Source organism: Phoca vitulina, unplaced genomic scaffold (assembly GCF_004348235.1).
Source record: "Phoca vitulina isolate PV1807 unplaced genomic scaffold, GSC_HSeal_1.0 scaffold51, whole genome shotgun sequence".
Lineage (NCBI taxonomy): Eukaryota > Metazoa > Chordata > Mammalia > Carnivora > Phocidae > Phoca > Phoca vitulina.
Genome location: NW_022589754.1, coordinates 4,946,496 through 4,955,009, shown reverse-complemented (window position 1 = coordinate 4,955,009; position 8,514 = coordinate 4,946,496). Strand labels below are relative to the sequence as shown.

The 8,514-nt window shown below is 35.2% G+C and overlaps 1 pseudogene; it reads right to left on the bottom strand.

The window, feature by feature from the left end:
* Positions 1-6,288: 6,288 nt before the first annotated feature.
* LOC116621893 lies at positions 6,289-7,291 on the bottom strand (annotated as a pseudogene).
* Between the last annotated feature and the right edge of the window lie 1,223 nt (positions 7,292-8,514).

Genomic DNA, 8,514 nt, shown 5'->3' with positions numbered 1-8,514 from the left:
GTAATTTAAATAAAACCTCAGAAAATCATATGGGAAAATTGAAAAATAAGTAAATAATGAAAAAATACAAAATAAGAAAAAAATCAGCATGACTTAATTCTGGGATCTTTAAAAATAATTGTAGCTTAACTCTAGGAAAGTTAGAAGGGCATAAGAAACTGAATTTCCACCCTTAAAGGGCCAATACCCTAAGTAAACTGGACCAAGACGTGTCATAGAAGCAGTAGTTTGAAAATTGCCTGTGGTATACTTGAAAGTTTATTGGCTAATTTTATGCTATATTCCAGATAAGCAGGGATCTGTGGGAGGTTTCTCTCTGAACGAACATGCTCTGGGTGGCAGTTTTCTTGCCCTCCCCCACTCTAGATAGCTGGAGGCTTTTGTCAGTCAATTCTAACATGCTCCATTAATCTTGCTATCACTGCATACCCTGCCTCCATGTTCCAATGTGGATCTGCCCCACCCAACATTTCCATCCTTGTGGGAGCCCCTCCAAAGCTGGGTCCTATACTGTCACACACAGCTCACTTCAGACAGATGGGACAATCCAGTCTCACCCACCAGCAAGACTTCATTGTCTAAAGCCAGGCTTATCTGCTAATGGTATGGAAACAAAACCAGTCATAGCAGCTCATTTCAGAGAGGCATTCTGAGTGCTGGGTCAATCCACCAAAGTGACAAGAGTTGCTGTAGCCTGGCCCCTAAGCCAGCAGCATGGGGAGAAAACCTTGTTCACAAGTGCAAGTGCATCCATGGTAGCTTCAAGCCAGATGCACAAGCAGTAAGCCCTACCTACCAGTACACCCACAGATGTTGCTCAGCCACTAAAGGAATGTTCATGCAGCCCACAAAAGAAGACAGCCCTGAAATGAATTTGGTTCTCTTCATTACGGACACCACTGGAGGCCTTCTACACAAAGTCACTTCTTTTAAGACCAGGACACATAGGTGACCCACGTAATACCTAAAAACAAATAGAGATTTAGAGAAATTGAGGAGACAACAGAATTTGTCCCAGATGAAGGAAAAAGACAAAATCACAGCAAAAGAGCCAAACAAAACAGTTGTAAAAATATGCCTAATAAAGTTCAAAATAATGGACATAGGCTGTGTAGTTTATTTGAGAGAAGAGTGGACAAATTCAATGACAATTTCAACAAAGAGATAGAAAATTAAAAAAAAAAAAACTAATCATATCCAAAGAATACAATAACTGAAGTGAAAAATAAACTAGAAGAAATCAACAGCAGTTTAGACGATGCAGAAGAATGGTTTGACAATCTGGGTGACATGATAATGGAAGGCAAACAAGCTAAACAGCAAAAGTTAAAAACATTATAATAAAAAATGAGGAGGATAGTTTCAGAAAACTCAGTGACATCATCAAGCATAATAACATTTGCATTATATAAGTTCCAGTAGGAGAAGAGAGATAGAAGGAAGCAGAAACATATTTGAAGAAATAATAGCTAAGATTTTCCTACCTGAGGAAGGAAATTGATATCTAATTCCAGAAAGCATTAAGAGCCCCAAACAATAAAAAAAAAAGAAAATCCACATCAAGACACAAATTAATTAAAATGGCAAAAATTAAAAATGAAGAGAGAAACTTAAACACAGCAAAAGAAAAGACAGCACTTACATAAAAGGGAAGCCCCATAAGATTATCAGCTGACTTTTCAGCAGAAACTTTGTAGGACAAAAAGACAGTGCCATTATATATGCAAAGTGTTGAAAGGATCAAAATAAAAAGCTTTTGCACAATGAAGAAAACCATCAACAGGATGACAAGGCAACCTACTGAATGGGAGAAGGTATTTGTAAATGATATATTTGATAAGAGGTTAATATCAAATATATATAAATAACTTATACAACTCAACACCAAAAAAACCACAAATAACTCAATTAAAAAAGGGCAGAGAACCTGAATGTTCTTTTTTTCCAAAGAAGATATACAAATGTCCAACAGACACATGAAAAATTCCCAACATCACTAATCATCAGGGAAATGCAAATTAAAACTTCAATAAGATATTACTTTATACCTATCTGAATACCTAGAATCAGAAAGACAAGAAATCACAAGTTTTGGCAAGGATATGGAGAATAAAGAAACTTGATGCCCTGTTGGTGGGATTGTAAATTACTGCAACCACTATGGACACTAGTATGGAGGTTCTTCAAAAAATTGAAAGAAAAAAAAAAAAGAATTACCATATGATTCAGCATTTACACTACTGGGTACTTACCCAGAGAAAACAAAAAACACTAATTCAAAAAATATATATAGCCCTATGTTTATTGCAGCATTATTTGTAATAGCCAAGATATAGAAGCATCCCAAGTGTCCATCAGTAGATGAATGGATAAAGAAGATATGGTGTATATTGATAATGGAATGTTACTCAGCCATAAAAAAGAATAAGTCTTGCCATTTGCAACAACATAGATGGACCTAGAGGGTATAATGGTAAGTGAAATGAATCAGAGAAAGGCACAGACCATGCAATTTCATTCATAATTTAAGAAACAAAACAAATGAACAAAGAGAAAACAAGAGAAAGAAAAGGAACAGACTCTTAAATACAGAGAACAAATTGGTTGTTGCCAGAGGAAAGACGGATGGAGGGATGGGTGAGATAGGTACAGGGGATTAAGAGTACACTTATCGTGATAAACACTGAGTAATGTATACATTTGTTGAATCATTATATTGTACACCTAAAACTAATATAACACTGTATGTTAATTGTACTTCAATAAAAATAAATTTAAGAGGGGCTGAAAAGAAAATAAAACCCTATGACCTGGAATACTCTACCTAGCAAGATTATCATTCGGAATTGAAGGAGAGGTAGAGTTTCCTAGACAAATAAAAATTGAAGGAGTTCATCACCAGTAAACCAGCCTTACAAGGAATATTAAAAGGAACTCTAAGTAAAAGGAAAAGACCATTCTTAGAAGTGAGAAAATTATGAAAGAAAAAAAAAAATACTGGCAAAAGTAAATATATAGTAAAGATGGAAAATCAATCACATAACAAAACTAGTAAGAAGGTTAAAACACAAAAGTAGTAAAATCAATTATATATACAAAATTTAGTCCAGGGATACACAAAGTGAAATGATATGAAATATGACCTACATAAATCATGGAGAAGGAAGTCAAAATTTACTGTTTTATAATGTGTTTGAACTTAAGGAATCATCTACTCAATGTAGACTACAAACATGTAGGGTACAATACATGAAACCCATGGTAACCATAAACCAAAAACATAATAGATAAACACACACAAAAAGAAAGAAATCGAAGCATAACACTAAAGAAAGCCATCAAGCCACAAAGGAAGAGAGCAAGAGGAAAAGAAAGGAATAAAGGATAACTACAGAAATGACAAGAAAACAATTAACAAAATGGCAATAAATTAATACCTATCACTTGTATGTACCCTTGCTACCCAGGAATGTCTAGACTCAACTATAATCAAGTGTTCAATCCCCTAGAGTGTTTACCAGAAAGGTTCTGTTCTTTAACCTGCCAGGTTTTGTGAGACAACTCAGAGAAAATACTCTTGTTGTCATGCCACTGGATGGGCACCACTTGCCTCTGTGTAGAGATTCTTAGAACAAGAGACTTAGAGTGGCTGAACTCTCTTCAAGGGGGTAGTACAGACCCCAAGAGGGGAGAGTCCCCTCCAAGGATTCCAACCCTAGTTCCAGTAGCTTGAATGGGTTAACCCAGGTGTGCTGCCATTGCCCACTGCTCTGTCCATTGGAAACCAGGAAACTGTAGGGCAGAAACTTAGAAAGACAGTAGTCCCATCTGCATTACCAAATGTGTAAACAAACTAATCTGAGTTTTTTCTTTGGTGAATCACAGAAACTACACCAGGTGGAGTTGTCACAGAAAGTAAAAAATTTATTTGCATAAAATAAGATCATGGGGAATAACTTCCAAAGCCACAACTCCCTGAGTAAGGGTGGATAGGTTTCTTTTATTTAGGGTTAGAACGAATATATAAAAAGAGGATCCTTGTCATCATATGTAGAGGCAGGCATAAGATTGTGCATGCACTTTAAGGAAACATGCCTATACATATATTGTATGTTATGTAAATGAGGCTTGTGCTCCTTCTTGTGTTGCCAGGTGAACTGTGGAGACTCCAGGCCCTGAGGTCAACCCAGTCCATTCCAAAGGTATCACCAAAAGTTCTGGGTCTTGTCTCAAGAAAGAACTTAAGAACAGACATGAAACAGAGCAGACAAGTGACAAAAGTGGGAAAATTTATTAGAGCATAAAGTATACTCTTGAGATATGAATGTGGGCAAGCTTGAGAGAATGAGAAAGGGAGAGAGAGAAAGAGTTGTGTCTCTAGGGATCAGGTTTCTATCTTTCATCAACAGTTGTTACCTAGGGGTTGAAATATTCATTAGTTGGGGTAGGGAAGCAGGGTTTTATACCTTTTCTTCCTTATATGGTCAAGAGTTTTCTTTCATGGCATCTGCCATCTTGGGCCTGACTGATTTGATCTGGCATCTGTGGAGTGCTGCCAGGACAAGCCTTTAACTTTCCTTTTTTTGTTTGTTTGTTTGTTTGGGTTTTTTTAGGATTAAAGAGAAATTTATTTTTTGATTCTCACAAATATAGCTCATTATTTTAATATTAAGATTTTGGGTCACATTGGGAATAGTGTCTTTTATTTACTTTTGAAATTCTTTTTGGGAATAACTTCCTTTATTAAAGAAAGATATTTGCCATGCTTTATCTCTTAAAGAATCTATAAACAGAACAAAAGAGCATAAGTTGAAGAATTAACTAGTGATCACTAGCTATTCTAAAGTTCAAATTGTCTCTTCACCAGATGCCTCTTAGCCAGGTAGAAGTCCTAGAGTTTCCCTAATTCTAAATATATTTAAAAGAAGTTGACTATTATTCATTAACAAATAGGTATTTGTAAAGAAAATATAAATGAAACCTAAACCAAAGAATCTTAACCAGAATAATTTGTGTTATAGCCAAGTCTTTTTGATTGCCTCAATGAGAGTATCTGATATACTTTTGGAGAAAGATTAAATGCTGACCCTCCCCCACCCATTTAAGAACTGATAAATTTTAGTCAAAAACTAGGACATAACTTACAGAACAAATAATTTGATTTACCAGCTAACAAGTTAGTTACTTATGCTGTACCATGAAACCTTATTAACAAAATTCTAAGAAAATACTTCTGCCTATATAGTATATAAGTATATTAGATTATTCAGGTTACTTTGGATTTTATGTTTGTAATTAAGTCTCTTTAGTTCAAATCTAAAGAATATATTATATCCCTACATACCTTTCAAAGATATTATGTTTCTACTAGGAGAAACAAAAAAGCTGAAAAAAGAACTGGAAAACTTTGATCCTTCATTTTTTGAAGAAATTGAAGATCTGAAGTATAATTGTAAAGAAGTGAAAAAGAATATTTTTTTAGAAGAAAAGTTAAAAAAAACTTTCTGAATAATGTGGAGTTGAATTAACTAGTCTTGTTGCTGCTTCTGAACAGTTTGAAGATGAAGAAGAAAGTCCTGCTGATCTCCCCATTTATTAAGGACTACCTATACTTGTAGTTTTATTTAACTACTAACTTTATAAGTTAAAACTTAATCTGGAAATCAAACAGGTCTCTGACCTACATGATTTCCTTCTTCATACCCTGTACCTTTACTAAATACAAGTTTTAGTAAATAAAATTATATGAAATTTTAAACATAATAGAAAAGTATTTTTTGATGACTTTAGAGTAAGTTATGACTATCAAATAAGCTGTGATGAATTTCTGTATACATAATGTTTAAGTTTTTTAAAGAGTATGGGGTGAGCTTTAATAACTTTTAACATTTAAAATTGGGGTTTTATATATACTTATTTACATGTGTGTTAAGACTCTAGTTTTATATATATGTACATGTATATAAACATGAGGTTACAGCCATATGTTTTAAGTGTTAGAACAAATTCATCTTGAACTATTTAATTTTTAAAGTTAATGATCCAGAATTGTTGGTTTAATTGTTGTCTTTATCCAACTTTTGTACAAGGTAGGGAGCTTATTATTATATTTCTAAGTCTAGTGGTTGAAATTCGTTTGGTGGTTCTAAAAAATTTTTTGAATAGACCTTTGCAACAGGGAAATTCATTTCTTCAAACGCTAGAAGACATATTGCTCTATTAGACATGGAACCTTGAGATTTTTTTACCTTCCACATATGACAGAATATTCAAGATTCAAAGATAACAATAAAGCTGGTTCTTAATTGCATTTCTAGTTTATACATCAAGTATTATATCTTTGAGTTTACCAAATTTCTGATTATCTATTTTTGAAAAAAGACTAAACAAACAGTATCAAAGGCATGGTCATACTTGTTCAGGTTCATGTTGATAATAACTGGTTTTGAATTCATGTAAGTATCTGGAATTGGCCAGCCTAAACCAAGATGATGGCGATGAACCTTGATTAAACAGCCATCATTGCAATTACATAATATTCCTTCAATTTTACCCTTTCTGCAACCTTCAAACCAGGATAATAGATCATTGTGCTTCAAGGTAGGTTGATTTCGGATTTGAAATGTCCCATGTGGTATAAGAAGATGTAATGGATGCTTCTTGCTTCCTAACCCATATGGGTTTCCATTAATATTTGTTCATATAAGCTCTAGTGTTTGTTCTAGGAGATCTGAGAGTGGTACTGCACTAATTTCCAGAAGCCCAGGACCACCAGGATGATGCTTTAGTACCAGGGCAACTTCGAATTAGTAATTAACTTCAGAGGAATGTCAGTAGTACTGTTTGTTGTATTTCTCCACTGGTACCCAACCAGGAATGTGTCCATTTTCATCAGGCATTGGATTCCTGTTTAATTGTTCTATTTCCTTCGCTGGTATCCAGCACTCTGGAACAGGTTTGAAGTCCTCCTCAACATTCCAAAAAAAATCTTTTAAGTTTTGTTTTGAATGTAAATAATTTTTAAATCTTTTCTCAGCTAATTTGTTAGGTTTTCTATCTAGCCGAGCCCAAAGGTATGGCTGACCTTTGTAGGTAGTAATATAACAACATGTTTCATCCACTTTTTCTGTTGGAATTGCACTGTATATATCTGCATCTAATGCCTTGTGACTTAGAGTTTCAGTTGCCAAAACTTTAAATGGCTGATGCTCCCTTTTGGTGGAGGGCTCCTCTTTCACCTCTGTCACAAACACACAGGCATTTTCTGCTGCACCAAATCTAGGCGCCTCATGGTGGGCCCAACAGGCAGTGCAAATGCAGAAGATACTTCCAAACAGCTCTGCAGCCAGGAAAGCATCCCCAGCAGTCACACACACTGCTCAAACCACAAACACTGCCTGCTCAGCACCCTTAACTTTCCTGATAGTTGTCCATGACTTCCTCATTGTTGGCCTCCAGGTATCCTGTTAGAACCTAACTAACTGCACACTCTAACACTTTGGTGGAGATTTTAGTATTATAATGAAGTAAATGTAGTTATCCGTCATTTTAGAGTTCATTCCATGGCCCATTTATGCAGGGATTATGTTCAAACTGGTCTGGGTGGTCTGGGCCAGCTGGGGTCTTGTCAAGGCAATCACTATCACTTAAGGGGTGGTTTTGGTTTCCATTTGCATGAATTAAGAGATAAGCTGGAAAGAAGAGCTTAAGGGAAAATATGGGACAAAAGTCAGTGAATACAAGCATGTGGGCAGTAAAGATCAGGTATTAAGGTCTAGCTGGCCATAAAAAAGAATGAAATCTTGTCATTTGGAATGACATGGATAGAGGTAGAGTGCATTATGCTAAGCAAAATAAGTCAGAGAAAGACAAATACCATACGATTTTACTCATATGTAGAATTTAAGAAACAAAACAGATGAACATAGAGTAAAAAAAAAGAGAGAGAGAGGCAAACCATAAAACAGACTCTTAACTGTAGAGAAAAAACTGAGGGTTGATGGAGGAGAGGTGGGTAGGAGATGGGCTAAATGGGTGTTGGGTATTGAGGGCTCTTGTGCTGAGCATTGGGTGTTATATGTAAGTGATGAATCACTAAATTCTACTCTTGAAACTAATATTACACTATATGTTAACTAACTAGAATTTAAATAAAAAGTTGAAAAAAGAGAAATAGAAATTAAAAAGAAAAAAGACTAAGACAAATTCTCTTTCAGAATGTCTTTGAGCTGAGATATCAATCTTCTCCTGCCTTCAGACTCTGACTTGAACTGGAACTTGCACCTTCAACTCTCCCGGTTCTCAGTCCTTTAGACTCAGACTAGAAGTATACCATCAATCTCCCTGGGTCGCCATCTGCAGATCTTGGGAATTCTCAGCTGCCATAATGGCATAAGCCAATTCCTTAAAATAAGTCAATCATATACATATACATATAAGCATACATATATAGGCATCCCTCACTTTACTGTGCTTTGCAGATACTGTAATTTTTAAAAATTGTTTGTGGCAACA